This window comes from Dromiciops gliroides, chromosome 6 (assembly GCF_019393635.1).
Source record: "Dromiciops gliroides isolate mDroGli1 chromosome 6, mDroGli1.pri, whole genome shotgun sequence".
NCBI classification, from domain to species: domain Eukaryota; kingdom Metazoa; phylum Chordata; class Mammalia; order Microbiotheria; family Microbiotheriidae; genus Dromiciops; species Dromiciops gliroides.
The window spans coordinates 165,047,590-165,072,517 of record NC_057866.1 but is presented as its reverse complement, the minus strand read 5'-3'; the positions used below and the strand labels follow the sequence as shown (position 1 = coordinate 165,072,517).

At 35.9% G+C, this 24,928-nt stretch overlaps 1 protein-coding gene and 1 pseudogene across 1 annotated transcript in view; one reads left to right on the top strand and one right to left on the bottom strand.

The window, feature by feature from the left end:
* The window catches only part of LRBA (LPS responsive beige-like anchor protein), a 762,673-nt gene that overhangs the window by 493,229 nt on the left and 244,516 nt on the right, over positions 1-24,928 (top strand).
* Positions 21,031-21,286, bottom strand: LOC122730608 (annotated as a pseudogene).

Sequence of the window (24,928 nt, the reverse complement as noted above, 5' to 3'; positions counted from 1 at the left end):
TTAAAGCTGATTCTTGAAAGAAACAAGAGAGGCTAGAAGTTGGAATGAGGAGAAAGAATTCTAGGCATGGAGGCATAGCCTATAAAGGCCGAAAAATGGTAGATTAAATTTCATATGTGTGGAATAGCAAGTGGATCATAGTAGTTTGATCATAGAGTGGGTTATACTAACTATAAGAATACTAGAAATGTAGGAAGGGTCCAGGTTGTGAGGGAGTTTAAATAACAGAGGATTTAATATTTGTTACTGGAAGTAATAGTGAGCCATTAGAGTATATGGAAGGAAGGGGTGGGGTGGTGGTGGTGGTTTGTGAAATGTTTAGAACTGAGCTTTATGAAGATTTATATGACAGTTAAGTGGAAGACAGACTAGAGAGGTTAAAGACTTGAGGTAGGAAAACCAACCAGAAAGCTATTGGCAACTATAGCGTAGGTGAGAGGTAGGAAGGGCCTGAAACAAAGTAGTAGCAATGTTATAGGAGAGGATGGGGCATATATAAGGGATGTTGCAAAAGTAGAATTAGAGGGAGGATAATTAGTTCAGAGGTGATAGTCTGGGAAATAACTGAAGCCTGGAAGGATATGAGGTCACAGTGAGGATGAAAAAGCAGATTTGGATGGTATGATGTAGGAAATAATATAATAATAAAAAGTTATAGTTAGATAAAAGGAGTTCACGAGCCTAGTAGTGAAGAACTTGTGTACAATAGCAAGATCAAGTGTATGACCTTGCTTGGTTGGTAGCTCAGGTATAATGGGAGACTAGGTTCTGGTAATAGAATAGATAGAAGAACTGAGGATTTAAGGTAGTTCAGGGAGCATCAGTTTGTATGTTCATTTTCCCTAATATTAGGGAAGTAGATGGAAGGAATGGAGAGAAAAATGGAGCCAGTCATTGTATTCATTGAAGAAAGCAGGAGTAAGTCCTGGTGGTTGATAGATAATGCCCTTCCCCAAGGTTCTGGATATTTTGATAGATTTTTGACTTTTTTTTTAAAGTATACACACACACACAGAGTGCAAGGAAGTTACTGTGCTATTTGATTTAGAGAGAAAAATCTTAAAGGAATATTATGTACCTTGCTTATAAATTAATAAAAGTGAGGAATGTGAAGCATCGGGTTCATATAACGGATCTCCTATATAGTAGATGACCTCACACTAGTGTTTTATTTATCTAGCCTCTGTACAATGAGGGCGTTGAAATACACAATCTCCAAAGTCTATTCCAACTTTAGAATTTTCTTCTGGTTTAGAAAAGTAAATTGTTGTAAGTCGTCGTTTAAGAAAGTAACATGATTAAAGTAGCATTTAATGAATTAAGCTGGTTAAATTATGCAGGATTCATGGAAGGTTGAAAATTATGTGTAATCTCATGAAGATGTATATAAAGTCAAAAAAGATTGGTTTCAAAAGGTAAATGGTATGTAGCAACTGGTATCAACTTTTATGTTACTTATAATCAAAAGAGTTATTAGCTGTAGGAGATTAGAGATCCCAGGATAGTTGAGGACGTGTAATGGCCAAAAAAATAACAAAGACTAAATGTAGGTAAAACATTAATCAAGAGTATAAAATATCATTGACATTTAAAATAAATTATATATCCCCACATTCAAGAGTAGAATAAGAAAAATAATGAAATAATGAAATACTTTAAAAAAAAAAAGTGATTTCTTGAATCAGAAATCATCCTCATGAGTAGGTTTTAATTGTAGCTGAAAATTTTGTGTTCTTTTAGCTTTTGGTGTCTTTCTAGTATAATGGAGATTTTAAAGAATAATTTGTTTTATATTTTATATTTTAATTTTTTAATGAACTTTTTCAATAGACACAAATGTTTCATTGAACAAAAATTTATTGTATGGGAAACTGAACTTCGGTTATTTACAGTTTCTTATACAACTACATATTCAAACTTTACAAAAGCGACTAACCCCCAAAACACAAGGTTTGCAGCTGGTCAGATGAACAGCTTAATTTATACATTTCAAACGTTCTGCTCTGATGAGGTCGTTTAATCCAGTACCCTTCATCCTGTCAATTGTATGCCCCTAAGAATCCCAAATTGTTTTATTAATACGATCAAACTTTATTCTCTGTTCTCTCTGTCCCATTCTCACCTTCATCTCTGGGATTAAACTCCTTTGGTACCTTGATTGATCTTGTTGGAATTATTCTTGCTGAGAAATTTTAAATCTTTTCTCCTAGTTTTTCCTACCACTTGTATCCTTCATCCCTTAACTGTACTTCCCAGGTGCCTCTTTCAGTTGAATTTCCCACAGACAACCATCTTTCCTGCTCAGACTTCCTTTTCTGGGTATGTCTATGAGGGAAACTCTTGGTGGAATTCTTGTGCCATTAGTCAGAGGGTCAACTCACATAATTATTGTCATAACTAGAACTTTCTCCCAGGTCTTCTCACTTCTAAAACAGTTATCTGTCTTCCCACTATAGTGCCTAAACTAATCATTAACTAAAAGGTCTTTTATTATGTAAGCACTTGGTACAGCTCTGTGAACGTAGAGTGAAGTAGCCTAATAGAAATATTTGAAAAAATATGTTAAAGTTGCTTTTGGTATGAATTCTCAGGGATATTGTATTTTTGCATTCAATTTGTATGGTAATACCAGTTCTCAGGGTATTGGTAATGTTGATTTCCAGTGATGCATATGATTATGACTTAACACTAGACTACTAGTGTTCTGCCAGTCCTGAATCACATTGAACTATGATAAGAAATACTTGGGGCAGCTAGATGGCGCAGTGGATAGAGCACCAGCCCTGGATTCAGGAGTACCTGCGTTCAAATCCGGCCTCAGACACTTAACACTTACTAGCTGTGTGACCCTGGGCAAGTCACTTAACCCCAATTGCCTCACTAAAAAACAAAAAACAAACAAACAAAAACAAGAAATACTTAACAAAACAAATAAAAATACAATAAAACATAGATCACCTTACATTTTAAAACCAAGTCAGTGTGTGGTGGCAGGGACCTTTATGTATGGATTAGTGGCTTCTAGTTTCTTTTTGAGTTTGACACCAGTGCTATAAAAGATCAGAAAGTTACCTTTTTTCATCATATTGTTACAATTTAAGAAAAACAAAGTCAATTACAAGCTTGGTTTTGAGATTGTGATACTTCCCAAGCATTAAGGTACTGTTTCTTTGCTTCCATCTTCTGTCTTATTGCAGATATACATTCTTCCCTGTTTGCTTATGTGATTATTCTTTTTCTGAAGTTTTTCTCCACAGACCTGGATGCATAAGTTTGGGGGAACTAGTTACTTGGTGATCTCTAGTTGACCACCTTTCACAAATTGTCACAAAATATCTCCCAAAGTCGAAACAAAGTCTAGCAAGATTACAGAAGGGAAAAGCATCTTTAACACATCCCCTCCTATCACCTAATCTTGACTGAGCCTCCCTAGTACCATTTGGAACCTCCTTGGATGTTCCCATCTCATCTACCTCAGTCTGAGTCCTGTCTGCCTGGAGACCACCCTAGGTCCCTATCTCTGGAACTCCTTGCGGGACTCCTTGCCTCAGTAACTCCATCACAACGCTGCCTACCTCGAGCCCACCCAAATCTCTTTCCTAAAGTGACCTAATGACCACCAGTATTTTTTGTTTTCCCTACCCCAGCATTCATATCTCCATCCTCCAAGTATCTTCCACCTCCAGTCTATCTTCCTCTTAACTTCCCAAGTGATATTAACAAACCTCAGATTTATCAATGCTTGTTTTATTTATTTATTCATTGCTTACATTGTCTCCTAATTAGAATGTGATTTCTGAGCAGGGACTTTAAAAAAAATTTTCTCTTCGTATCTGCAGGACTTAGCATGGTGCTGTGGTACCTTGTAAGAATTTTATAATTCTAGGGCAACTAGGTGGTGCAGTGGATAAAGCACTGGCCCTGGATTCAGGAGAACCTGAGTTCAAATTTGGCCTCAGACACTTTACACTTAATAGCTGTGTGACCCTGGGCAAGTCACTTAACCCTCATTAAAAGAATCTTATAAGTCATATTCCTTTTCATTCTTTAACATGTGAAAAGTTTTAAGTTTATAGGAAAAAACATACTTGTAATAGCATGTTATGTTCTTGTAAAGAAATGTAATAGAAAAATGGATCACATCCATTATATACCAATTTTCAATCAACAAAAATTGCCATGTAGATTCTCAGGTAATGTGAGCAACTAAAGAACTAGACTTTTTTTGTGTGTGACATCAACAATATCTCAAAGCATCTTTAATTTTTTCTCCATGGTCTAAGATATTCAGAATTCAAAAGATTGTTTAAAAAAACCCAAAATTTAAAAAAAAATCCAAACTCGTGAATTCATGCAAATTCATTGGACAAGCCCTAAAAGGCAGTGGCAGAAAGGGCTAGTGGGAAGAGTCTATAATGGATGCCTTGGAAGCTTTGGTTGCATGAAGAATATAGAGGAAAAAAGAATAGAGAGAATGATGGATGAGTGAGAAAAATCCTTTTTCAAAGTGGTATAAAAATTAAAAACTAACAGAACTAGCTGAAAAGAAGGAGAACGGAGAAATCTACTTGACTGAGAGAAAAAAAGAGGGTGAAAAAATATACAGCCTTATAAAGGCAGAAGAAAAAAGGAACTAATGAACAAAACCATAAAGGAAAAGGGCTAACAAACAAAATGAGAGGATCAGGTGAGAAGAGAGCTAGTGGGAACAAGGCCACTTAAAAAAAAAGTAACTGAAGGAATATAAAACTGTGTGTTTTAGTAGAAGAGGGAAGAAATCATAACTTAAAAACAAAACTTTATTTCAAAGACAGATAGATATAGGAAAGAGCAAAATATACCCCTTGTAGCTAGCAATAGGTAGAAAATGTATTCTTAACTAAACAAGAGATAGAAGCAATTACAAAAGATAAAATGGACAATTTTGAGTATGTGAAACTGAAAAACTTCTGTGCAGACATCACTAATGCATGTAGCATAAGAAGAGTTAAATGGAGAAAGTGTTCATATCAGATTTCTCTCATAATGATTTTCATTTCCCACATACATAAACAATTTATACGCATACATAAAAGTATACATTTGACTAATAACATTCCCTATTAGATCAATGGTCAAAGACTTTGAACAAACCATTCTCAAATGAACTGCAAATATTCAAAACCGCACAAACAGTTGCTTCGAATCATTCATGATAATAGAAATGCAAATCCAAACAACCCTGAGGTTTTGCCTTATACCCTGCAAATTGATAAAAATGACAAAAAATGGCAGCAGTCAGTGTTGTAGAGGTTTGTGGAAGAGTAGGCATGCTAATACATTGTTGGTAGAACTATGAAATAAGTACAATAATTTTATAATACAATTTGGAATTATGAAAAACAGTGACTTTTTAACCAGAAACTGCATTAGCTGGGATTATATCCCAAGAAAGTTATTGGTAAAAAGAAAGCCCCCATATATTCCAAAATATTTATAGTAGCATTTTTTGTGCTGGCAAAAAAATTTAAAGTAGATGCCCATCAGTTGTGGAATGGCTAAATTTTGGCATATGAATATAATGGAATATTATTGGGCTGTAAGAAATGATGTATGATGAATATACAGAAGCCTAGAAAGATCTATGTAAACTGATGTAGAGTGAAGTGAACAGAGACAAGCAAATAGTGTTGGTAGTGACTATAACAATGTAAATGGAAAGAAAAATGACACACTAAAAATATCAAAAGATAGTGTAACAAAATTATAAAGATCAAGAAAGACTTAGAGAAACATGAGATGGTAATGCTAATCCATCCCTTTGCGGAAGTGGGAGGTCTACAGGTGTTAAACATGATTTCAAACTTTCTTGCTGTATTGATTAGTTCTTCTAACTTTGTTCCCTTCTCTACAAAATAACATTTGTTATATGAGATAGCTTTCTGCGAAGGGGTAAGTGGCATAATGATAATGTAAGAAACAGAAAATATCAATAAAACTTATTTTTAAAAAAGTCTTAGGACCCTCCCCCCTAATTTTTATTGCCAGGCATGTAATTTTGTAAAACTATAGAAATGAAAAAACCAAAAAATATAGATATGATTTGGCATCATCCTCTTTGTTTAAATTTTTAAAATAGATGTCTCATATAGGACACTAATCAAGAAAACAATTATAGTTTGTCTTAGAAATATGAATATTTTTAAAACTACCAGGAGGAAGGTTTACACTGACAGTAGTATCCAAAGAGGCTTCATGGAGAAAGTGACATTTGAGTTTTCACTTTAAAGAGTAGTAGGAATTCAAAAGGTAGAGATATGGGAAGAAGCAGGGATTCTGGGCACGAATAACAAAATTTTGGAGCAAGCATATGGAGAATCATAGTATTTGTTGGTCAGAGAGTAGTTAAGTTTTCTTTTTTTGGCATTTAGAATATTTAGAAGATAGCCGGAGTGATAGGACTGGCTCCAGATCATGAAGGGTCTTGGTAAGAAATTGAGTTTGAACCTGAAACTGAAGATTGTTGAGGAAAGAAGTGATATGACTAAAGCTACATATAAGAAATATTGTTCTGGCAGCCATATGAAATATTGGAATGGGAAGAGATGATGAGAGAGAAGGTAGTTAGGGGATGTATTGTGTTAATCTAGGCTTATAATAATGAGGGCTGATACTATTGGACACACAGAAAAGATGTAGAAGTAGAATCAATAGGAATTGTGAGCTGGTTCTGTGAGAGTCTGGGAAGAGGACAGAGTTCAAGACAACCATATGGTAAGGAACAGAAGAAACTGGGTGAGTAGGGTCGCCACAGAGAAAATTAGTTATCAGAATTAACAACAGTTTTGTTAGCAAAATCATTAACCTGACATAGACATTCCAGAATGGTCCAGGCAGAAAACACAGTGATTCTATAGAGCTGAAAATAGAATATGGGGTAAAGTCCAGGCATTGGCTAAAGACAACTTTTTCATGATGTTCAGTAGCAAAGGGGGGGAATATTTTATGTGTTGAGTCTTACAAAAATATAGAATGTTGAATGATTATTTCTGAAATAGGTTTTTTTTTGCTTTATTTGTAGAATTTGTATTTATTTGTAGGATTACATTAATGTTCTGAAATTTTAAATAATGTCATTAGGGATTTTTACTAAGACTGACAAAATCATCTTATATACATGGTTTCAGCAGTCCTAATTTATGCTAAGTTTCCTCCCTTCATTAGCTATAATATATGCATTATTTCTCATTCCAGAATACCAAATCACTTGGCTTTGGCTTTTCAATCTCAGTATACTGAATAGGACAGCATATTCATTTGAGCCTTCTCTAGAAAATGTCTGAACTTAACTCCTAGTTCTCTCCTTGGTCCAAACTAGAACCTTTAGTATGTTCCTAAAATGATTGTTATAATTTTTTCTTAATCCACTCAGTCCCTTTATTTATAGGAGTGTGTTGTGGAAGATAAAATGAGATAATAGGTATAAAGTGTTTTGTAAACCTTAAAGAACTATATAAGTGTCAGCTATACAATTAAGTATTTCATAACCGTATGATTTTAAATGTGAAATACCCATGCTAGTTAAAGAGAATAAATATTTTAATTTCAGGTCGCAGGGTCATCACTTGTGATTGTAGTACTGTAGCACATATGACCATGATTGGTGAATTGGGGACCTATTCATTAAATCATTTACTCTTATGATAATTTTACTACTTTATATTATAAAGCCTCCTTTGCCATTAGATAACCCAGGAAATATGAACATTATTAAATATCATAGATTAGGTGTGAACATGTTCAGTACTTTAAAATACTCAACATTGTTTTTTTGTTTGTTTCTTTAGTGGTGTTTTTTTGTTTGTTTGGTTTTTTTTGGTGGGCAATTGGGGTTAAGTGACTTGCCCAGGGTTACACAGCTAGTAATTGTAGTGTCTGAGGCTGGATTTGAACTCAGGTCCTCCTGAATCCAAGGCCAGTGCTCTATCTGCTGGGCCATCTACCTGTCCCTCAACATTGTTTTTTCTAAAGGGATTTTATTAGATTTTTTTTTTACATCTTATTTTGAAGTTTAATTACAAAAGTAGGTTTTTATGAATAATATTTTGATGGAAAAAAGGGAATATTCAATTCAGTAAATATTTTGTAGGCTTCTTTGTGTTGGTGGAAGGAGGAATAAGCATTTATAAAATACCTAGTATGTGGGAGATACTATGTTGAACACTTTGCAAATATTATCTCATTTTAGCCTCACAATAATCCTGCTAGGTAGTTGCTGTTATCCCCATTTTGCAGTTGAGGAGCAGATTGTGAATTGCCTAAGGTCATGTAGCTACTAAGTGTCTGAGTTTGGATTAGGACTGTCTTCCTGACTTCAGGCCCCTAACCATATTGTACCACCTAACTTCCTGGAGCTTACAATCTTGTAAATAAAGGGGTGAATATTAATTGTAATGTAGAATTTGATAAATGCAGCAGACACACACACACACACACACACACACACACACACACAGAGTTAGGCAAGTAGAATGCAAATGTCAAATGGATCTGTAATCCTATTGATTCAGACTTCCCTTCCAGGAATTATTACAACCTATGCATTGCCTACCTATCCTTTGCATGTCTTGTTGATGGCATCCCAAAAATTAACTACAAGGTATCCATTCAATGTAGCACAGGACTTCCTTACTTTCTCTCAATGCCTTAAAGGTCTTTGTAAAATGTTGAAATTCAAAGGTAAGGAGAAATCATATCTAATGGAGGGAGAGGATAATTATGTGTTCAACCAGTTCTTCTAGCACTCTTCCTGGAAGCAGAGCCAGCCAGAGGCCTCAGCCAATAGCCAGGGATGCTCTATTTCATGATAGGACAATAGATTTAAAGCTATAAACATGAAAAGTCATATAGTCCAGAGGTGTCTAGCACAGAGGCCAGCAGGTCACACACAGCCCATATAATTCTGAATGTGGCCAGAACCAGATTAAAATGTAATTTCAAAATATTTAGCAAAATAAATAACAAATAGGTAACATCATGTTTTAAAACTGCCAGTATGCCTTCCACATGGATTTTCATCCATGGATTAATCGTCCTCTTTTCTATTGTAATTGGCTACTGCTGATCTAGTCTAATACCCTCATTTTATAGATGGAAAAATTGAGGATCAAAGCAGTGCCTTGACCAGGGTCTCACAGGAAGTTCTGCAATTCCAAATCCATCATTCTTTCCTTTCACCACTTGTTGTGGAGAGGGTGCTGTGGCCAGGGCACACTAAAAGAGAGAAACTCCATGATAAAGTCTGAGTTTGTGAGGATATAGAATTAAGAGGCAGATAGTGAAAAGGAGGATAGTTAGTTGCCAAAGTAGGGAACATGAAGTACAGACAAAATAGGAGATTGAAGACAGATTTCTCTGGGGACCAAAATTTTTCTTCAAGAAAGTGCCTATAATATTTAAGGTGTAAACAGTACAGTATCTTAGTAGAATTAAAAGAAAGGAGGTGTCTAACTAGATATGATGTTGAGCAAAGAGTTCTTGTACAAGTCACTTTCAACATAGTTGGCATCACCTGTGGTTCCAAGAAAGCTGTTGCTTGTGCAGCAGCAACACTCTGGTGAAAATCCCCTCCTCAGAAGGGCTAAGCCAGGTTCAGTGTAACTGGCAGGCTTCAACACCTTTGGTGAGTTAGGGGGAAGTCTGCCCAAGAATGTGAAGACTTTCCCTGGTGGAATGGAAAAAGAGAACAGTTTGTTCCAGTGGCCATGAAGAGATCAGAAGCAGGTACTGTGGAACACTTAGAGTCTGGCCTCAAAGATGTCAGGGTCACCCACTCCATCCCATGCCATCACCAGTTCTCCCAACTTTTGCCTTGCCACTAGATTCTGATGACTCTGGAAGAGTGACTTTTTGCAACTCTGCCTCACATAAATCCAATTCATGCACACGTTGAGACATCACTCCTAGATATCATTGGACCTCTTTGAAAATGAAGAGGGCGGGACAGCTAGTTGGCATAGTGGATAGAGCACTGACCCTGGGTACCTGAGTTCAAATTCAGCCTTAGACACTTGACACTTACTAGCTGTGTGACCTTGGGCAAGTCACTTAATCCTCATTGCCTAACCAAAAAACCCCCACAAAAATAAAAACAAAACATTTAGGGGCAGCTAGGTGGCACAGTGGATAAAGCATGGGCCCTGGATTCAGGAGGACCTGAATTAAAATCTGACCTTAGACACATGACACGTACTAGCTGTGTGACCCTGGGCAAGTCACTTAACCCTCATTGCCCACTGCCCCCCAATTAAAAAAAATTTTTTTAATTAAAAAAAAAAGAAAATGCAGGAGGAACAATACCTGCAGTCTTTTAAGCTGAGGGTATGATACTAACAGTGCCTGCCTAGTTTCTGACAAGCTTCTGCTATGGACAGCTCCCACCTGCCTACAGAATTTCTTCAATGATTTCATGAAGGTGATTTCATTTGATCTTAGTCATGAAGTCTTTCAACACATGTAGATATTCTGCTCAAAGCAGTGATATGGAGATGGAAAGTGTGGGATATTAAACAAACATAGAATATATGTAGCACAGTATTGGGAGAGCAGTCCACCAAAAAATGTTGGATCGTATTGTCAAAGGCTTATATGTTAGGGAAATTAGTTTAAACTTTTTTCTGTGACAGAAAGTTTTAAAAGATTTTTTGAGCATAACAATTTTGTGGCTGAAAACCTGCTTCAGGAAGAAATAAAGATAACTTGGAAAAGGGGGAAACCAAAGGCAGAAAGACCAATTAGGAGACTCTTAGCAATGTCAGGCAAGACCTCAATGAGAGTGGTGGCAATGTGAATGTAAAAGGTGCCAGATATATAGCAGAAGTGGGAGCTGAAGATGAAAAATCATGATGAATAAAAGCATAAACACTTGGCAAAAACTGCAAGCATAAAAATAGCTTTAACTTTATACATTACAACTGCTGATTCCCTTATTTCTAATTAACGTGAAATAATAATATCCAGAAGAAACAAGGCTTTCATCTGTTTGTCTCAGTTTCGTCAAAGTGATTTTGTCAGCAGTGGACCAGAACCCTGCCACATTAGCCTGAATTCTCATTAAGCAGCCAATTTGTCTGAATCCTCATTAAATTGATGAACTCATTTACTTATAAGTGGTGACATCTGATATTGTACAAGAATGTGTTTAGAGATTTAAATAAAAATTGTTTTATAGATAGATTTATTCAACACTTGCTAGCCTTTCAGTTATAGCTTCGTATTGCAATGTCACTTGCTGCCTTTTGGTTAAAAAACATAAGCCTAATGAATTAAATATCTTTGGTGCATCTTTAAGACTTTCTTATAAGTAAGGAGTAATTCTTTTGGAAAAAAAAAACACAACTTGATGGTGCACTATATCATTGTCACTTTTTAAAGATTTATGCATGCTACCAAAAAAAGATTTATTCATGAATACAACATTGCTTTGTCATGTAATAATATTCATGCTAAAATGGTATCTGCTGTTTATAAAGGTTATAATTCTTAAAAGTCTCTCCAAATATCACCAAATCCAGGAAAAAAATCCAAACTGTGGAGTATAGATGCTGATTGAACCATACCATGTCTTTTGTTTTCAGTGCTGTTGTTTTTCTATTTTGAGGGTTTCCTCATTGATGACTAATGCAGAAATATGTTTAATGTTAGTGTGTGTGTGTGTGTGTGTGTGTGTGTGTGTGTGTGTGTGTGATATATATATAACCCATATCAGATTACCTGCTGTCTAGGAGAGGGGGGAGGGAGGGGAGGGAGGGAGAAAAATCTGAAATTGGAAAGCTTGTATAAACAAATGTTGAGAACTATCTTTACATGTAACTGGAAAAAAAGAAAATACTTTTATCAGAAAAAAAGACTCTCCAATTGTAGAAAATATGTAAAATTGCATAAAGGGGGAGAGTGTGCTAACTGAATATGAATGTTATGATGGCATTATAAAAAAGCTCTTGAATAGGAATGAATCTTATCTAGATTTGATAGTAGAATATTGTTTTTATTAAACCCTATACATATGTATATGTATATATGCGTGTATATATGTGTATGTATATATATATATATATATATACATACATATATATGGTATTGTACTATAAAATTCAATAGTTTTATCATGACCAGATTATGGCATCTATAAATGTTATCTATGAAGAAATAATTTGGTCCCATTCTTCCTAAAAAAATGAGGAAAAAGAAGAGAACTTAGAAAATTTATATAACTTTTTATTATTTGGGGCTCACACATTTTGAGTGGACTAGATGTCAAATTTGCTTTTTGCTAATATTATTTTGGACAGTTCTATTCGAGTTCTATTCAAGAATATTTTTAGATTTTTCAACACTGGCTATAGTTTTGTGTTGTAGTGCCAATCTATTTCAGACAAGTGAATAATATGTGGATAAGTAAATAAGTTATACCAAAGTGAGCAGAAATTTTTCTCTCCCTTCTTGGACATTCATATTTGCAAAATGGTCTATGATTTTATCAAATGCTAACCTGTGTTCACTGTGTACCTCTCCAATAATTCATAACTAACTATTTTATTCAAGAAGCTTAAAGCATAATTGTTTTGTTGTGAATAATGGTTTGATAAAGCCCCCAATATGCTGCCCTCCCTAAGAGATTCTTGTATGTTACAATTTCAGAGCCTGAAATCATGGTGTGTACACTTACTCAGTGTCCATCCCTCCACCTGTCATACTCACCAATACAATCCTATTGTGTGTGACAGTTATAGATCTCTTCTCTAATAAGGCTTGCATTTGAAGATAAGACTGAATATAAACAAATTAACTTTTTAAAAATAAAGGGTGGTTTCGTATGCAGTAATGTACCCATTCATAAATGATCATGAACACTTTTATGAGCTTTTTTTTTAAAAAGATGAATGACCTATTGTATAACACTTACTATTAGGTAGTCTAGATGTCTCTGTATTCTGAGAGATAATGCTCTTGTATTATTACACCCTAATAAAATGAGTTAATGTTTTAGTATCATAGATAAAAGAACAGTTGGATATATTTAATAACCAAACTGAGAAACACTTAATTTTAGTTGTCTGTGGCAATATAACACAAATTTTCCAGTAAAACAAATTGCACTTTTAGAATATATTTTAATGTGCATTCGACAAAGGAGAAAATGAGGTGATTGAAGTTCAATTTGTAGCATGTTATTAACCATTTCCGCTTGACTAGATGAGTAAAAGGATAATGGATGAGGGTTTTATTATTACCTTTCTACTAAAATGAAGTGGTATAAAAGATAAGGTGATGAGATTAATGAACATAAGGAAAAGGAGTAATCAATCAACTACCAAGAGGGAGATGAAATGACAGTACTCTTTAAAATTTGTAAGAGAACACTATTTTTTAGAAGTGGGCTTTATCACTGTGGTATTCTGTTTGGTCCCAATCTGTAAAAAATTATGTTTTGCCCTTTACATATTTTACTGTTTATATCAGTTTCGTTAGCTACCTGCTCTGTCTACTTTTGTGAACAAGAATTTCACAAATTTTATTTTATTCTAATGTAATACAGTTAAACTAAAAATAATTAATCTATTATATGTTCTACCTCCTTATCCCTTGCCCTGAAAAGCATTAAACAAGTCTCATAAAATTTACTTCAAGTTATTAAAAAATAAATTCATGATTAATTTCACCAATATTGTTTCTTAAAGATTTAATCTCCTATCAAAGTCATGAAACTAGAAATGAACAAAATATCCTGGTTAAAATCTTTACTTCAAATTTAAGATATTCTGACCTCACATCAATAAAGTATTTTCAGCACATAATAGTAACACAAAGCTTTAGGTCTCTTTTAAGGGGGAACAAATATTTAAAGGGGCATCTATTAAAGCTGGTTGAATTTAACAAACATTTACTGGGTGCAAAGGACTGTGTGAAGTGGTAGGGGAACAGAAAGACAAAAATGAAAGTCTTTTAGAGTCAGACGATCTCATGTGGCCTCTTTAAGTTACTGGCTATGTGACTTTGGGCAAGTCACTCATCTTTCAGCCTTCATTTTCTCATCTACAAAATATTGGAATGGGTTTTGGATGATTTTAGGATGGATTAGATTACCTCAAGGCTTCCTTCCAGCTCTACATCTTATGGTCTTATGACTTTATATTTTTGGAAAAGATAGACAAAGTCACCAAAAATTAATGTGATCCATGTAATATTCTACTGGGAAGTTGGAAAAGACTAACTTTTCATTTAAAACAATATGGTGGGGAAACAAAACAAAACAAAACAAGCCAATATGGCGGGCAGCTAGGTGGTGCAGTAGATAAAGCACTGGCCCTGGATTCAGGAGGACCTGAGTTCAGATATGGCCTCAGACACTTGACACTTACTAGCTCTGTGACCCAAGGCAAGTCTCTTAACCCCCATTGCCCCCGCAAAAAAATAAAATAAAGTAAAACAATAGGGCACTCACTCTAACCCTAAGAATTCTGATTTATATCTGATCAACAAAAGGAAGTCGTATTAAATCTCATATATATATATATATTTTTTTTTTTTTTTTGGTTTGTTGGTTTGTTTGTTAGTCTTTGGATTTTTTTTCTTTGCTAGGCCACAAACTCAGGCAATGGTAATATATTTAGATTGATTATCATTTGTGGTCTCAAGAAAGATTTCACTGTATTACTTTTTGTTTTGTTTTATTTTGTTTTTGGCGAGGCAATGAGGGTTAAGTGACTTGCCCAGGGTCACATAACTAGTAAGTGTCAAGTGACTGAGCTTGGATTTGAACTCAGGTCCTCTTGAATCCAGGGCCAGTGCTTTATCCACTGCACCACCTAGCTGCCCCCACCCATATTGTCTTTTGACATCAAAAAGATGGTGATACTTAATTTGAATGATAGTATTTTAGATGGATTCACCAAGACAGGATAAAATGCAAACAGTAAGTTCTTAATAATTCTTTTGTGGTTCAGTGATCTTTGAAATAATTTCCAACAACTCTATACTACTATTGATTCAATTGCTCATTATCAACCTGAAGAAAGTTCTTTTATAGAAGTAACATAGTACTTATTTCTAATCCTTGTTCATTATTTACATCAATAACTTGATTGAAAATGTAAAAATCAGATCAAAATAATAGGCAGATCAGATTTGCACATGACACAAAACTGGGAGAAACAGCAAACATATTGGTAGGATCAAAATTCAAAATGATATATTAATGATAGAACATTTGAGAACAATATGGAAGTTAATGTAACCTGCATTTAAATTTTGTTTTAAATTGTGCAAGTATAGGACAGAGAAATGTGGCTGGGCAAAAGGAGTACATAAGAAACAGATCGTTATTTTTTAAAAGTTGCTTGGAAGCTTTATTATGGGCTAATATTATAATGTGAATACTAAAAAAATAGTAAAATTGTGGGCTACAAGGGAATTGTGGGAAATTGTGTATCAGATTGTGGGAAATGGTATTGCCACTCTAGTTTGTGCTGGTTAAACCACATCTAGGGGATGGTGTTCAATTCTGGATATCAAGTTTTAAGAGGGACATTGACAAATGAGAGCATGTGCAGAGGAGGGTAAAGGGTCTTGAAACCTTGTCATACAAGAGTGATGGAGGGAACTTGGGATGTTTAGCCTTGAGAAGAAAAGAAAAGAGTGAAGGGAGACACGAGAGCTGTCTTCAGGTGTTTGAAGAGCTGTCATATCGAGGGGAAGGAGTTATTGTTCCTTATTGATCCAGAGGGCAGAGTTTTAGAACATGTGTGAGGAAGTTACATGTAGGCAGATGCTGACTCAATATAAAATAATATTTCAAGCCACTGTAGTCAACCTAGATTGGCTTTTGTTGCTTTTCTGTTGCTGGAAATATACAGACTGCATGACTAACCATCAGGGATATTGAACAAAGGATTCCTATAGTGAATTTCATTGGATTTCAGTGACCTAAACCTCCATTTAATGCCAAGATTCTTAGTATTTGATGGATCCTGGATTTCATTCTAGCAGTGAATATCCTTTTACTATCTTTAAAAGTGAATATCATAATATTTCTAATCTTATACAGTTATTCACAGTTTATAATAAATCCTCCATAGAGGCTCTGTGATCTTTTGCTTTTTAATTTGAAGTGTCAAGACCGCTTCACCCCGCCCCCCAACATTAGACTTTGATTTAATCAGGCTTACACCTCCATTTTCTTAAAAATGAAAAATCATTAGCCTTCCAGTTGATTGGATGATGAAAATTGTGGCAGATTATATTTTGTAGGTCAACCATCATTACAAGGGAGTAAAAAAATTAAATTCAGAAGTACTTTTTTGGGTGGGGTGAGGTGGTGGGAGTTAAGTGACTTGCCCTAGGTCACACAGCTAGTAAGTGTCAAGTGTCTGAGGCTGGATTTCAACTCAGGTCCTCCTAAATCCGGGGCCAGTACTTTATCCACTGTACCTCCTAGCTGCCCCACAGAAGTGCATTTTTACAAAATATATTGCCTGTATTGAGTGCACTTTTTTTGCCTGAAGTTTCTATCAATATTCTGTCCACATCATTTCCTTTTCCTAAACATATTTCTGTGTTAAATTATGACTAATGTCAAGGGAAAAGTTTAGCACTTGATTAGGTGACAGAATACAAGCTTAAGGAACTGAGTTGAATTTTAGTACATCTAAATTTCACTTTGAAATCTCTTCATTCCTTTACATAAACACTTTTTTTTGGAGCAACATGCATGAAAGAGGGGACCTCAGACACACATTTGGTTATCTTTCCATCTCTGATAATTTCTGCTCATTCTCTTGATGATAGTGGGGTGACTTACTATCTCTTTTTGATAAGTACCAAGAGCTCACATGCCACATTATTCATAGGAATGGTAAATATTTCTTAACCTTTTGAAAGTATGACTATTAATGGAGCTTTGGGCCTGTTTTAAAGTTTAACTTGGTTTTCAATTGAGAATTTATAAAAGGGAAGATAAAGCATTTCTATATACTTTAAGGTTTCCAAAATGCTTTATATATATATACATACATACATACATACATGTACATGTATATATATATATATATAAATCCAATTTTTCTTCACAATAATCCTGTGAGGTAGGTGTTAATATTATCCCTATTTTGCAGATGAGGAAACTGAGGCTGAGAGAATTTATATAACTTGCCAAGATCATACAACTAGTAAGTTTCAGAGTTAGGATTTAAACTTGTCTTTCTTACTTAAAGTCCAGTAGTTTATCCACTACACCACCAACTTTATTTTTCCGTATATGGTATTTATACTTTAAAAAACAAAAAGAAAAGAAATTCTTGAGGGCAGCTAGGTGGTACAGTGGCCCTGGATTCAAGAGGACCTAAGTTCAAATCCGACCTCAGACACTTGACACTAGCTGTGTCACCCTCATTGCTCCTCCCCAAAAAGCAAAAAAACCCTAAACAACAAAAAAGAAATTCTTGACTTAATTACTAAGTAAAATGAGAGTTTCCATATATGTTGTAGAACAGAAGGAGATTGTACATGAAACTGCACATCTCTATGTAGAACCTACTTTTCTATTTAAATATATATTATGTTTATCCTATAACTTTCAAAGCTATCTTTTGTATCTCATTCCCTCTGGTTTTCCTTCTGTTCTGTTTCCATATATAATTTTAATATGTCTTTTAATCTTTTTTTATTTTGCCATGAAGATCAACTGCTTAGAATCATTTTACCTTATAGTGCTAATATAGATACCATTGTAGAAGCTAGAAATAAAATGTATGCTATAGGTCTTTAGAATTTTGCTTTTACAAATGTTGTTCATTCTATATTTATTTTTTGTTTTTTGTTTTTTTCATGGGGCAGTGGGGGTTAAGTGACTTGCCCAAGGTCACACAGCTAGTAAGTGTCAAGTGTCTGAGGCCGGATTTGAACTCAGGTACTCCTGAATCCAGGGCCGGTGCTCTATCCACTGTGCCACCTAGCTGCCCCCCATTCTTTATTTTTGAAGAGGACCAATGACATCATGGGGTGATGACTTGTGTGTCATTAAGAGAAGCAGAATTGTGCAAATTCTGTGTTTGATCCTTCAAGGCATTAGTTACCATCTAGTGTCATTTACTCCAACTTATCTTTCCCTAGATCTGTTTTTGTTTCTACTTTTTGAAAAATGTAGTGACAAAGAAAAACATAATGTGCAAATAGTTGTTTTTTTCTCATAGCAACACTGGTTCTCATTGTACCTATTATTAGGAAAGTGGTCGCAAAGAGAAATGGCAGGGGTTAGCAACTAGAAGAGTAAGGAAATAGAATATAGATTTGGAATATTGGGTCTAGTCACAGGGATAAGTCCTTATTAATATTGACAATGCTTTTCATAGTGTTAATTGTTTTTCTGTATACCTATACCCCTTTGCAATGTCTACAAGCTATGTGATATCACATAAAATTTTTTTCTATAAAATGATTTTTTTGGCTAAATGATATAAAATTATTTAAAATTCTAATAGTTGGGGCAGCCAGGTGGTGCAGTGGATAGAGCACCGGCCCTGGAGTCAGGAGTACCTGAGTTCAAATCCGGCCTCAGACACTTAACACTTACTAGCTGTGTGACCCTGGGCAGGTCACTTAACCCCAATTGCCTCGCTAAAAAAAAAAAAAACCAAACAAACAAAAGTTTAGGTGTTGAGGTTAGGACTCAGCATAGTGCAAAAAGGTTATGGACTCTAGTTTAAATAAGCTTCAACCTCCACATAGAAACACTTCATTAAAAAAACAAAGTTCATGAATGAGATTAGAGAGAAGGTTTAAAGTCAAAGCACTTTAAAAGTGTCCTATTTGCTGAGCAATTTCATTTGATCTGTTTTTTCCACAGTTCCCACAGTAAAAGTCTTTATGATTACATTGCCTAATCTGGTTTTTAACTCAGTGTTCTACTACTTGGATGGCATTCAAAGTATTTGGGAGAAAGAATCTAGGCTAGAACAAAAACGTCAGCCAAAGTGAACCTGCCTTTCCTCAGACTTTGTCTGGAGATCTGTGGTTAGTTTGAATGATGACCTAATCTATGTCAGAGAGAGGTAAGCCATTCATCTAGGGCACTGCCCATTTTCACACACACAGTCACTGAGGCTGAATTATTGGCTGTCTCAGTGGGTGTTATAGATTGAACTTGAGTCTCTGATAAATGATCATCAAAGTAATGAATCTTTTGAGCTCTGAAACAGGGGACCATGAAGGCAAAATGTTCTACATTACGAGAAGAAAAGCTCAGATTTGCCCTTTTAACTCATTGGAAGTCATCAACTCTTTGAATCAGGAATTTTGATTTGAAATATAGTTTTCCTTTCAAATATGTAGAACTTATAGTTTTCTAAATATAGTTTCTCTCTTTAGATCCAATATGCTACAAAAGAATTCTAATGGCAAAACACTGTTGTTTCTAACTTATAAGTAGCTTATAACTCTCTTCCAAAAAAAATTTAACCCCTAGTAGAGGAGGTCATTCAAAAGAGACAATATCTATGATGTCATTTCTTTTTTTTTCATGCCATTTCTTGAATGACAAATAAGTGACATAATGCTAGCTGACATTTGTGTAGGTGTATATACATATATAATAGTCCAAGGCAAACTGTATCCAGCTTTATTAAAGATACTGTGTAATTTAAGATTCTAAATGGTGGATTCTAATCTGTTCCCCCAGTTTTGGGGGAAGCTGACTAAAATCACTGATAAAACGAGTTTAGGTTTTTAAGGGTTTATTGAAAAATAGAAAGAAAAAGATTGAGAACAGAATTCCAACAGCCTGGCATTCTTATCTTTCCTCAAATTTCCTGTGAAGTCCTCTGCCGCCGCTGCCACCACCATCAAGTCAGGAACCCAAAAGCACGAGAGCTCTCCGCCAGGGTCCCTCTCCTCCTTCCTGTCTCCTCCCAGAAAATAGGAGGCTCCTCAAGTTGATTGGCTGGTAGCCTTGATAGACAGCACCCATGAGTAAACGTCATTTCCAGACGCCAAGGAAAAGCCACAATGCCTCTGAGGCACCTTCCTCATGGCGGAGCTTTCCCACAGCAAGTCTCCAGCAGGTGGCGTCATTCCAATCATTACAATACTTTTCATAAACAATCATGGTAATTCAGGCAGTTCATGGGCTATGATCATCAACAGTATACAAGTATACAACAACTTTCAAACTCCCCTTCTCTGTGGACTACCAAAAACATAAAGTCACTATAAAACCCAATGAAGTCTTTTATTTTATACTTTAAACAGGAAATGTTTAGGGTTAGGGTAGACACTTTCACATTGAGCATATATTGTTTAACGACTTTTCACAAGCGTACCCTGACTTTGAGGAAATGAAAAACTGCAGAATTCTTAATTGGAAAAGATCCCCAATATGAAAGGAACTTTGGCTCTTTTGGGGAAGCCTCCTCAGGACCATAATTCAAGTCCAGATTACCTGAAAGACTGGTATCCAACACAATTGATTTGGGGGTGGGGGGAAAGAGGGAAATAGGGGCAGATCCTGATACGCCCCTGGGTTTGGAGGAGTTAAATTGATGCTTATGGCAGAAAGGGAAGAAGTACAATTTTTTTTTTTGTAGTTATCCACTCCTACCCCCACCAGACAGGCTGAGGGTATCAGTGTTCAGATCTGTGTATCAGTTGTGTGTGTGTGTGTGTGTGTGTGAGAGAGAGAGAGAGAGAGAGAGAGAGAGAGAGAGAGAGAGAGAGAGAGAGAGACAGAGAGAGAGAACCACCTCTTGGTATTCAAGAGAAGTCCTCTTAAAAACCAAGAGGGGAAGAATTCCTCACCCATTTCAACCCAGCTTCTGAGACATCCTATCTGTAACATCTGCCCCATCCCCCCAAAACAACAACAAAGCATTCTGTGTGCTTACAACATAGCTTTAAAAAAAGTAAAACAAAATTCTGCATTTTTTATAAAACTTGACTAAAAAATTGTATTTCAAACTGTACAGTCACTAGAAGTACACAGTTATCAAAAATTCACACAATTCACTTGGCATCTCCAGCACCTTCAGCTTTCTGTATCTCGTCTGTTTTGGCATCTCCATTCTCTGCAGGGTTGTTCCCATCCTTACCAGTGTCAGCTGGTAATTTCTCTCCCTTCTTTGAAAGGTGCCTTTTTGGGTTTGAGTTCTGGCTTCAGAGGAGCAGGTTTAGCAGATAACTGTGCTGATCTTCTCTGTGGTTCGTCCTTAACCTTGGTCTTGTCTTCCTTAGCATGTCCATCAGCCTTTCTCTTGGGCATGGTGTTGATGGTGGAGGGGCGGCAGCTGCAGAGTCTGGGTGTGGATTGCAGTGAAGGCAGTGGGCCGGTCCAGGGGTCGCTCCTGTCTCCTCTTCCTCACACTGCTTCATAGCTTTATATTTTAAAAAGCATTTTCCTTAGACTCACCCAGTGAGGTTGTTCTTATGAGTATTGTTTTTATTTTATACTGAGAAATCTCAGGGTGAGAAAAGTGAAGTCAACTGTCCATAGTCCCTACAAAATGATAAGTGGCAGTGCTCTGGCTTTTCAGGTGGTTTGACTCTAGCCCTCACCTCACTCTAATATATTGTTGTGAACTGGGAGTCTTTCATTTATGGATACTCATATATATAAACACACACACAGACACACACATATATATATATCTGAGTATCCATATATGGATACTCTTTATCTGCCCCACCATCCAATCATTGTGATCAGCTTCCTGCCCTATTTCAGACTCTGACCTTTAGGAAACATTTCAAACTTCATAGATGCTTAGGGTTCTAAAATACTTGGAGGTCAGAGGGACTTGAGCCCAGGATCCAGCATTTTTGATCTGCATGACGTGGTTTTACTTCTGGGAGCAAGCCAGAGAATCTATAACATTATTGTCCATGTCACACCCATTGTGAACCACAAGGGTGGGTATTATGGGCATGAACTTTTTTGTTTTCTCTCTATGCTGTCTGACTTGGTGACCTCATTAGTTTCCTTGAGTTCAATTACAGCCTATATACAGATGATCCCCAAATTGCTATATATTCACTGCCAGTTTCATACCTCAACACCATTCCCGTGTCACCAGTTGCTTAATGAACATTTCCAAATAAATGTCCTATAGGCATCCCAAACTCACCTTGTCCAAAACATAACTCATTAATTTTGAATCCCTTTCTTCCTTATTAATTTTGAGTGAATCACTATCTTGTCACCCAAGTTTAAAACCATGGTATCATCCTTGACTCCTCCCTTTAATTCATCTTACACATCCAGTCGTCACATACCCAATAGTTGCTGGATCTTCTCATTTGTCTCTCAGCAACATTTCTCGCCTGTGTCCCTTCCTCGCCACCCTCTTGGCAGTGATTCTAGTTCAGCTCCTCATCACCTGGGCTATCACAGTAGTCCCTTATGTGCTCTCATTCCCTCAAGGCTCTCCCCTCTTCAATCAATTCTCCACACAATGGCCAAGGTGGTTTTTCTTAAACATGGGTCTGATCATGTCACATCTCTTTCACTCCTTCTTACACCCCTTCCATAAACTCTAGTTGCTTCCTATTGCTTCTAGGATAGACTATAAACTCCTTTGTTTGACATTTTAATATTTTTTTTTACCTGGACCCTTCCTACATTTCTATTCTTCTTACACATTACTCCCATCTTTGTACTCTGATCCAGTCATAGTGGACTTGTTGATATTCAGCAAACATGGCACTCTCTCTTCCTCTTCACCTCCTGGAATCCCTGGTTTAGTTCAGAACCCAGCTCAAGAATGAAGTCTTTCCTGAACCCCCTCCAACTGCTAGTCCCTCTCAAAACTACTTTGTGTTTATTTGTTATATATTATGTACATCATTGCATATGCTTATATTGCCTTGCTCCTTCCATTAGAGTGTAAAGCTCTTGGAGAATAAGGAATATTTTACTTTTGTACTTGTATCCTTAACTTTCAGTACAGTGCCTGACACATTGTTGATACTTGATAAATGGTAGACGACTGGTTATTTTTATGTCAAAAGTTTTTTTATTTGGGTGGCCCGTATGCCAAATATCAAATTTACAAACAAGCTTTTGGATCATAGTTTATTTGTTGAACTGAAGATTGCTTATAAGTTCAGAGATGGTTTGCCTGTATCAGTATTCTCACAGAGTTTTATGAACCTCCCGGGGTTTTGGTTTTGGTTTTTTCCTTTCTGTCTGCCTATACTGCATACTTACAGAAAAAACATAAAAGCATAAGGTGATAGCTGCCTAAAGGCAAGACAAAACATGTATTATTGGTGACTATACTTGTGACCTGACTTTTTACACTATTTTACTTATTGAACATAATAACAATCTCTGGTTTGCATTTTTGGCCTTGGCTTATAATGGGGATGGGGGAGGTGAAAAAGAAGTGTCTTGGGCAGCATAGAGGGCAGAAGTGACTACCAATTGAAACTAAATAGTCCCTAAGGCTCTTAATGTGAGAATTATAGGATTTAGACATGGAAGGGAACCTTAGAGATTGACCTTTGAATCAGCCTATCTGCATCCCACTCACTAATCCCCAGTACCTTCGTTCTTCAAGGCAAAGATGAAATGTAAATTATTTAAGTTAAGGATTCCTAACTGCAGGAATGAGCAATGGCAGGACAAGGGATAAGGATTTCTCTGGATCTGATTTCTAAGAGGTACTATTAGATAAGTTGTGATATACTTTTTTTGGAGGAGAGGGTCAACCTTTTTCTCCCCTTCCCCCCATTTTCATATAGGTAAAATTAAGTTCAAATGTACATTAAAGACAGCTTTGAAAGCACAAAGGAGACACAGAAGGGTAACCTGAGAATTGTTCTATCATCTTTTCCCTTGTTAATTATAGGGAGTTGTCCCCCTCATACTTAATTTAGTCTGTTCTATAAATAGGAGCCTGTTGGTATTTTTGGCTTAAGCTGGTTAATATGGCTGATTTATTTTCCAATACTCCACCCCTATCCTAATTACTGATCCAGGGCCAGAAGAGCTGGTGAAAGACTACCTTTATTCAAAATCCCTTATAACTCTGACTCTTCTGTCCAGAATCTGGATTGTAGAAGGGAGGGACAAGGTTGGTAAAAAAAGATTTGTCCATTTCAGCTCAATTCTAACTCTAACTAATTCTTTGTAATCTTAATCTGAAATCAGTTATCAAACCCCACTCTATAGGAATATATTAGATGGATAGATTAGTCTGTCAGTAAATGCTTATTAAATTCTTTCTTATTTTGTGCTAAGCACCATACTAAATACTGAAAGGCAAAATGCTAAGAAAGGCAAAAAAAATAGTCATTTCCCTCAAGAAGTTCACTATCGAATGAAGATACTTTTAGGTACTATGTTATCATTTTTGGCTAAGAAAATTAATGAACCAATCATTTCTGTAAATTTTAAATTATGTTTGGAGTATATTTGGGTGGGTGGATAGAGGTGATACGGCAACTCGAAAGCTCAAGAAATAAATTGTTTTTTTCTGTTTCTGTTTGTTGTTGGTGTTGTTTTTTAATTGTCTAGCATGTAGATAATCACAAGTTTTAGAATAAGAAAACTAAATTTAAGTCGTGCCCCTGCTACTTACTGTGATGGTGCAGTGGAAAGAAAAGTGCCTTTCGAGTCAGACAGCTGTGATTCAAATCCTGCCTCTGGCTCTTACTACTTGGCTGTATGACTTTGGTTAAGATACTCACCTTCCATTGGTTTCCTGTAAAATGAGATATGACTGGATGGTCTTTAAGGTGCCTTATAGTTCTAGATCTATAATGAACTATGATTGATAATCATCTTGTCTCATCTGGACATGGTTTTCTCCTTATAAAATGAAGGACTTGGGTCCCTTACAGATCCAGTACACACACACACACACACACACACACACACACACACACACAATGATTTAGTTAT